Below are 8,825 nucleotides of genomic sequence, written 5' to 3' on the forward strand. Positions count from 1 at the left end.
TTTTCAAAGTCAATAAAATCAACACTTCATGTCAACTGGCAAACAATTTTCCCTCAATCAAACACAGTTGTTTTGGGTCACATATTTTGAGCCTCATTCATCAACAAAGTCTCGCAGAACCAGCATGAACTGTGAACAGTACATTATGCAGTGGCTGAAAAACTTTCTTTCATCAACCACTAATTGGATAATGCATCAACAGTGCAAAACAGATGTGCTATTTCCATGTGTTCACCACATGAAAAGGTAAGATAATGGTGACATTTATAAGAAAACACCTTGAAAGTAACAGCTGCACACAAGCTCCTGTAAAACAGCACTTTTGCTGGAAAATTATCTTTTCATACCGACAGCTATTAACACCAAGGCCTTAAAGTGGAGTAAGCCAAAAACACGTCAAACTATTTAACTATTTGTCAGGTTTGTGTGGGATGGCATGTCTGTTCCTACTGTACTTTGTGCCTTAAGCATCGCTTTTTGGTCTTGTTTCTGTTTTGTGATTGACAGGACTTGGCTGCTATAAAAAGACAATTTCTCACAGGATTAATACAGTATCTAATAACCTGTCAATTACATAAGTATTTCTGGTTCCGTGATGCAAACTGAAGAGAGAAAACAATTATGTCGAAAGAGGTGGCAGGACAATCAATTTTTGTTTTATTGTAAAAACAAGATACAAAAGCTAAAGCTGGCATCATTAGTGAAGAATTTTTGTGTTAGACAGGAAAAGAACCCTGAACACCAGACTGTCCTTGAATACCGCTTGGCACAAAAAGTGTTTGCTCAACCAGCAATCAAGACTCATATCGTTGTTTTCAGTGGCTGCTCACTGCTGTAAGTATTATGGCAGCAAAGTAAAACGTTTTGTAAAGAAGGTAGGAGCGCCTAATTAAAAAAAAAAGGTAGGTTGGTGTGTGTGATCAGGAGAAGGGACAAAACAGGAATTTTACTCACAAGACGGAGGTTGATGTCCCATTTGAAAATAAAAGTAAACGGCAAGATTTTCTTATAATTTTACAGAACGAACAACCGGGTATGTTCTGCGCCAGGTGTGGAACCGGAAGTTAAGTAACGTGACAGATGATTTTAAGTCAAACCACAACCTTTTTCTAAGCATAACCAAGTAGTTTTTGTTTAAACCTAACTAAACTGCAACCATTTTACAACTTCATTGACCCGTTTACAACCGCGACCATTACATTCTGTAGGTCAAATACCATCCATCTTTGTCCACATATCCGGTATCGGGTTGCGGGGTTCAGCAGCTCCCTTGAGCTAGTTCAAATACAAGGATGGCAAACACTCTTATTTCCTGCAACCTCTATGGGTGACCTCTAACAGTCCTGTGAGGCGTATAAGAAGGTACAAATAAACCACGTTTATTGTCGTATAGTTTGATAAGACAAGAAAACCTTTATTAGTCCCACAGTGGGGAAATTGTGGTTTGCAACAGCAAAGACAAGAGCAGAGATAGATAAGTGTATACTATATACAACTATACCGAACAAGCACATGGGCATTTTGCATAACATTTATGGGATGTCTTTGCTCAATGCTAAAGGACGTAAGTTACGGAGATAACTCCAGATTCTATTAGTATAGGCTATGTGGTGTATGTTCGGCTTGTGGACCTTGTGCCGCAGGTGGCATTGACTACATCAGCTTCGCCCTAACCCAATAGCGTAGCCCTTAGAGGGCGAAGCCTATACGAAATAGAACGTACGTTACGGAGGTAACTCCAGATTCTATTAGTATAGGCGTAGCCCTCTAAGGTCCGGGCCACCTGCTCCTAGAAAATTAGTTGAAGAAAAAGCTGATGTTTTGGGAGTCGAACAACGGGTCCGCTCTGTATTTATGCAGTAAATGCGGATGTAGTTGAGGCCCTAGCTGGACGCTAGGGCGGGAAAGAAATCTTCACGACTGCGCATGCGCGAAGGGATAAACCCAATAGCGTAGCCCTTAGAGGGCGAAGCCTATACGAAACAGAACTGCAACTTGATCACTGACAGTTTTGTTTGTTCTCCTGTATGTTGCTTTTCCTTTCCCAGTTTGAAAGTAAAATTGAAGACAGAAGAAACCATTAAGGAAATAAAATATAAATGTGCTTAGCACATTAGTGCTACTCCGCTCTGTGTGCAGTGGCTTCAGAAATGCAAATGTATACTGAGAAACATTGATTTGGATTAGGCCTACATCTAGACTAAGATAGCATAATGTATAAGGCAAGCACTCAGAATCAGACCTTCAAAAGACATTTAATTTAGGTTCATTCTTTATCCTCCTGATATTCTGAAAGCAGGTCTGAGCCAGAATGACACTGAGCTAACGCTTACACTGGCTGATGTATTCCAGGAGCTCCAGCCAATCCTTACTTAAGCAGTCCTTCATCAGTTACAGATCGGACGTGTGGAAGAGAGCAACCAGACAACAGTCCTCTGCTCATTGGTGCAAAGACCTTATACCAGTCTCAGGGTAACCTAAGGTCAAGCCCGGGGCCTCATTCATCCATTGTCTGATCCAATCTCATCAGCTCGGGTCAGCAATTTTCCTGTTTTTCTTTACGTTGGCCCCTCTTGTCCCTTTAACAAAATATCTGATTTGGCCAGCACCCTTTTCTTTGAAAGTCTTAGAGGATAATCCTGTATTTTTTCTTCTATGCTCCCTTTTTCAGCATGCTTTTGAGGCAAATAACACATTTTTTTGTAAACATTATAAGATGTGAGCATTGTCTTTAAAGGGATGGTTTGGAGTATTTTCACCCATGGGTCCTATCCACCATGACCTCGAGCCAAACACCCCCCCCAGAAGCTTTTTTTCCTTTGGTCTAACATTGGTCAAGTTAGCGCTATCGGCCTAATGGCTTAGTGCAGGCGCTAAGGCTAATACAACAAAAATATGTATTTGTTAAATGATTAAATAAGGTAGAGTATCCAAACTTACCTTAATTATAACTTGTCTCCTGATAGTTGTAGTACAGCAACTTCACAATGCCTTGTTTCATGTGTACAGCACCTATTTGTACTACTGTAGCAGTTTGGTTCCATCCCGGGCATTATTGGGGGGTAACTTGGCTAATAAAGCAAACTCGACCAAAATTAGACCAAGGGAAAAAAGTTTCTGGGGGGGTGTTTTGGTCGGGGTCATTGTACAAAGGACCCTAGGGTGAAATTACTCTGAACCGTTCTTTTAATGTAGATTTATACCCACATTGTCCTCCATCAATCTGACGAAGATAGATCAACACTCACATTTACCCAGACTCACATTCCTGCCAATTCTAATATTGGACAGTCTAGACAATATCATTGCACAGTACTGTACACATAAACTGATTCATCTGGCTCGTACATCATTCCCACTGGATAAACAACTTAAGGAGCTTACAAACAGACTTATGATGATTGACCATTCACGGTGAAGTTTATTCCAATGTAATTGCATGTTTATAAGTGCGCTCCATGAGTCAAGTGTGAGCTAGTAAAGGTGAAGGAAAAAAAGACTTCCTTCATTTTTTGTTTACTTGATCTGTAAGATGTTCCAAGACTGCCTCAAGTCATCAAACGTCTGGTGGGACAAAAAAATCTGACAGATCATAATTAAAAAACAACTTTTTTACATGTGAACTGTCAAAATTGTGATTATAGCTCTTAAGATGAGAGCCCGCAACTTGCAGTGTAAGGAAACGGATCAAATACTTATCATACTCGCAGTTATATTGTATATGAAGTGAAAATTGTCTTCTTTTTTATCTTATCCTGTCTGGCTTTGCCGCCTTTATTTATATTTAGATGTGTGTATGCTCAGTTTTTTGTGTCCTTTTAATATTTTGATAAGAAACATTCTTGCACACCTTCCATTGAAATAATTGCATACAAGAAAACATGTGATTATGACGCGTTATATAAGTCCTCCATGTAAATCTTTCAGAATAAAGATAGGAATTAAACTGCAACCTTTGGTCTACGTGAGCGCTGCTGACTGAGCAGATTTATAGCTTAGAAAACGGCCGTTAAATATCAAATTCTAAAATTCCATACATTTTGGAAGACACCACAGGTGAATCATTTTAATGACTTTATTGAGAAAAGTTTTTTTGTATTACAAGTTTCTAAAATGTGAATGTTCATACAAACATTTTAAATATGCAAATAAGGCATTATCTAATGCTAAATTTAGGAGAAACCTGTAGGCGCAAATAGACAAAGTGTTGTAAAATGCATGATTGTTCCTAAAGAGTAAGTGGAATACGTATGAGTATAAGTATAAAAAAACATGTCTTTTCCACATAGGAAATGAGCTAAAGGTCTTGTCATACATCCAGTCTAAACCACTTGTGCCATGCTGTCACTTATAGCAGTGCGGCCAACTGTACAGCACACCACCAGCACTTGCCCTGCCAAGCTGCCACATAAATACTCTTTCCTCTGTTTTACCGCAGGCAAGGGATATGCTCCAGCATGCTAACACAGCGCTAACACACTACCAAAGTCTGATGGAGAGCAACTCACAAAATACACACAAACCTGACCATGCTTCAAAGCATTACCTGTCAATGATCTATACATCCACCACCCCCAACCTACACAGTCAGGTTTTCCAGAAAATAACTTAATAACCCACACCCAATCGAACACACACACGCATACACTTATACTCACATACACACACTTCCACCACCAGTATTGACTCAATGACGCAGACAGGGACATTGCCAGAAATCTACAAGCCCTTTATAAGTGACAGCTGGAGGAAAAAGAATAGATCATGACCTCACTCTGAGAGTGTTGTGATATACAGTACCATTCTCTGCAATAATGTGGCAGAACAGAGGTATGCCATATGAATGTTATTTCTCACCTAGCTAATGGACTGGATGCTGTCAGGGGTCATTCTTTAGTTTTATAAATATATGACATGTTGTCGCTGACTGGATGGTGTTTGGCTGCGCTGGGGCTCTGAGCGAGATGCAGCTCTCTCCACAGCTCCCAGCTGTGTGGCGTATCCTCTTTAGGAAAACAGATCAGATGTGGGGAGTGTCCATGTCTGTGGTTTGCATTATTATACAAACATCAACAAATATGTGGATCTACAGTACACTTCTAGAACTGTTGGGTCCTTGTAAATTCTAGACTGTGATATATCTGTATAGTGTCTTGAGATAACTCTTGTTATGAATTGATACTATAAATAAAATTGAATTGAATTGAATTGAATTGAACATGGTTCTAAATCTACTGCTTTTGGAATTTCCATTAATCTTCCAGATAAAACCAACGTGCTCAAGGGGTGCCCCAGAACAAACCAGCTGGAACACACCAGTGATATGTATGCACATGTCTCCAGTGGAACCATACTCTGCCTAGTGAAGCATCAACCCTGTGCACTGTCAATAGTGTAAAATGAATGATTCTATCTCTGCTCCATTTCACTTTTTCCAAGCCTCCTGATAGACGGGAATGCACGAATGTCTCTTTCCGACAACGGCAGTAAAGGATGCAGCGGCAGTAAAAGATGATGTGTGTCTGTGGGAAAGAGTCTAATGCACTGTGCGTGTCTACATGCAAACATGTGATCATGTACATTCCCTCAGCTGCCTGCCAGATGACTCCTAATCCACACCTTTCTTTTGAAGAGTCTCTACCAAGGCAAGATGAGTTTCCCATATTGAAACAATGAAGTAATTACACTCAGGCTTCATTGAAACTACCTCCAGTTACTTCATTTCTAAATTACATTCAATCTCATTATTGTGTTATCCATACCCATTAAGTGTACTTTATTTTAGATGTTTTAAACGTTTGGTATTATGTGTCCCCTCCATAAATGGAGCTCACAAAAGAAAATTCAACTTTTTAAGTCAAATTTTTGACAATTGTAATAACTGTTTCACTTTCGATTAATGTAACTCTAGGCAAAACTTTGGATACTGCACTAAAAGAGTATGCAGTACTTTACTCTCCACACTGTTCCCAAAGTACCCTGGCAGTTTGAGTGCAACAAAAACAGCTGCAAGAAGGTTATTAGCGTCTTTTAAATCACTGTACTCTTGTTCTCCCACTCTGTCACTCATGTGTCACTTTTTCCATGAGTGTTAGTGGTCCTTTGTGTGAGTATCAGGGCGATCCTTTTCACTCATCCACGGCCTTGGCTTGGAGTCAAAGGGGGGGCTTCTAGTTTCCATCTGACAAAGTGGGATGTTGGAGCTAAACCGTATTGAAAGAGGTCCCTTCAGCCACTGGAGGGCAGTCATGCTCTGTGTCACAATCCTAACAAGGGCTTTTGTGTTTGAAGGCAACTGGGGAAAAGCTCTACTTTGCTTTGAGGACAACATGATCATAGTGTGTACTGTATGCTGCAATTTCATTTATCTCTGTCTGTTTTTGCTCAAGCAGCCTTTGCATTTTGTTTTATAGAAATACATATTACTGCCTGAATCTAATAATGTTACAGTAATCCTGAAATATTGTTATACTGTAGTATGGTGGAATTATAGTACACACACATTTGTGTCCACCCTGTGATATCAAAGTGTAGCAAAGCCAGACCATGGCCAAGGGCATGGTCACAAATATTGTATGTGTGTGTGTGTGTGTGTGTGTGTGTGTGTGTGTGTGTGTGTGTGTGTGTGTGTGTGTATGTGTGTGTTTGTGTTTGTGTGTTCTGAGCTTACACTATTAACCCAAAAAAACTCTCTATAATGTTCCCTTTGATGCATCTGAGGAAGTTAAGACTGAAACACATGAGCTCCCACAGCAGCAGTTGGATTGACTTCATAGGTCAAGGTCAAAGCCCAGGTGAGACATATGCTCACCAACCTTTAACCCTGGATCAAAGGTGACCAAATGTGTCAACAGAAGCTCTATTGTGATAAAACCAACTCGGCTGCAGCTTCATGCCCCTATATAAATTACTATATGCTATAGAAACAGATGGAAAATGTGAATGGTGTGTGTGTGTGTGTGTGTGTGTGTGTGTGTGTGTGTGTGTGTGTGTGTGTGTGTGTGTGTGTGGTCTATTATAGCCACCAGAGGGCAGTAGTAAAACACAGTTCATATGTTGTCAAAGGATTTATTGAAATTAAGTTCTGTCAAGCCTTTGAGAACTGCTATTTAATTGTAAGGTTTTCTGTTTTTTTACAGGTTCCTCTTTAGTCGCAGACACGGAAAGCCAAAGTTACACAGTATCTTTAACCAGTAATTCCTGTCGATATGCAAAAACAACTGCTGTGTTTCAGCGAGTGACTGTAGGGGACCTCATGTATTATTGATATTGCATCACACATTGTGGTCTTGATAATAACTTACCGTCATTGCCTGACGCACACCAAAGTACAAAGCTTCACTTTTCAATGCACATTGTAATATCAGAGGCACATCAGCGGATATCCTTTCTTAACCACTTTGAGTTTGTGAAATATTGTCAATTACATTGATTATTTCCGCTAATTCAATCCTTGGCTAGCTCATTTTTTTATATTGCTATTATTATTTGTGGGAATCTAGGTGACTTTTGAACATCACATGCATTAACATCAGATGGTCATGTGACCTGCAAGCTAATCAGGAAATGATCAAAAGTTTACCACCTCCAGTAGTCAATCCTTTACCTTTGTGTAGCACACCTTGTTGGGTGGACTCTCTTCCGTGCAGGGTGATAGCCAGCTGGAAGTGTCCCATCTTTCACAGAGGGAACTAGAGCAAACTAAAGTTTACAACTTATATGACCTGTAGCTTCCCCGGCTGAATAATGGTCTGGCTCTTTATTGACTAATGATTCAAGAATCTTTATTATCCCTTTGCAACATTCCTTATATGCCGTACATTTACTTCCGGTTTGTGAAAACCTTCAAAATAAAAGCATTAGCGTCCGAAAATTACTTCACCAGAGAAACACTATTTGGGCCATTTACACTCCCACCAAATTATTAATTCTTTACAGAACAAGAAAGGATGTAAAGATGAATAATTTACCCAAATGAATACTTACTAAAGCAAACAAGACGGATCTTTACCTTTCTCACAAGTCCATCTTTACCAGTGGTTCTTTGTACCACTTTAGGCAATCTCCACTTAGACAATGTCACCAACTTTAACAATCCTTCTTGGAGTGTGCCGGCGTTGCCTGATGGCAATATTAGAGAGGTACTCCCATTTTCAACAACTCCAGAACTGCTCAGCAAGAAACTGAACATGATGCCACCCCTTACAAGCATACATGTCCTCTTTGATGATGTTTCCAGGAGGCGGAAATGCATCAACAGACTTACTTCATAGTATACAGGTGATCGGGTGTTAATGGTTCAGGACTGTCTGTTTCAGTTAGGTTGTCGACTGTGAGCGGCCTATTGTTCACAATGGCCATTGCCTCATAGAAGAACGTCCTAAGAGAGGCATCATCCAGCCTACCTGGGGAAATTGAGAAAGTGGAACAAAGCACGCTCCTCAGTGTTCTAATTTACCTTTCCCATACTCCTCCTGAATGGCTTGAGTGGGGAGCGTTCAAGATAAAGTTGCACTGCCTTTGAGCCAAGAATGTAGTGAGACAATTTCCATCCAATTGCTTGAGAGCCTTTTTCAGTTTGTTTTTGGCTCCCACAAAATTAGATCCCTCTCTCCTGCATTTTTACTGTGCTTCAGGAGTTTGCGTGTTCTTCCAAAGGGGGCCACTCCAGTCACTGTTTTCTACTGTTATTCTTTTGTTATCTTTTGTTGATTTATTTTGGCTAATGCCTACTGTGTTTACACTTAGCTAAACTATAGGCATTTACGGGGTGTCAGCTCTGTGTCTCGTATTGTTGGTGCAGGTTGCTCTCCTCCTCTTTTGTA

Source organism: Etheostoma cragini, chromosome 8 (genome assembly GCF_013103735.1).
Source record: "Etheostoma cragini isolate CJK2018 chromosome 8, CSU_Ecrag_1.0, whole genome shotgun sequence".
NCBI lineage: Eukaryota > Metazoa > Chordata > Actinopteri > Perciformes > Percidae > Etheostoma > Etheostoma cragini.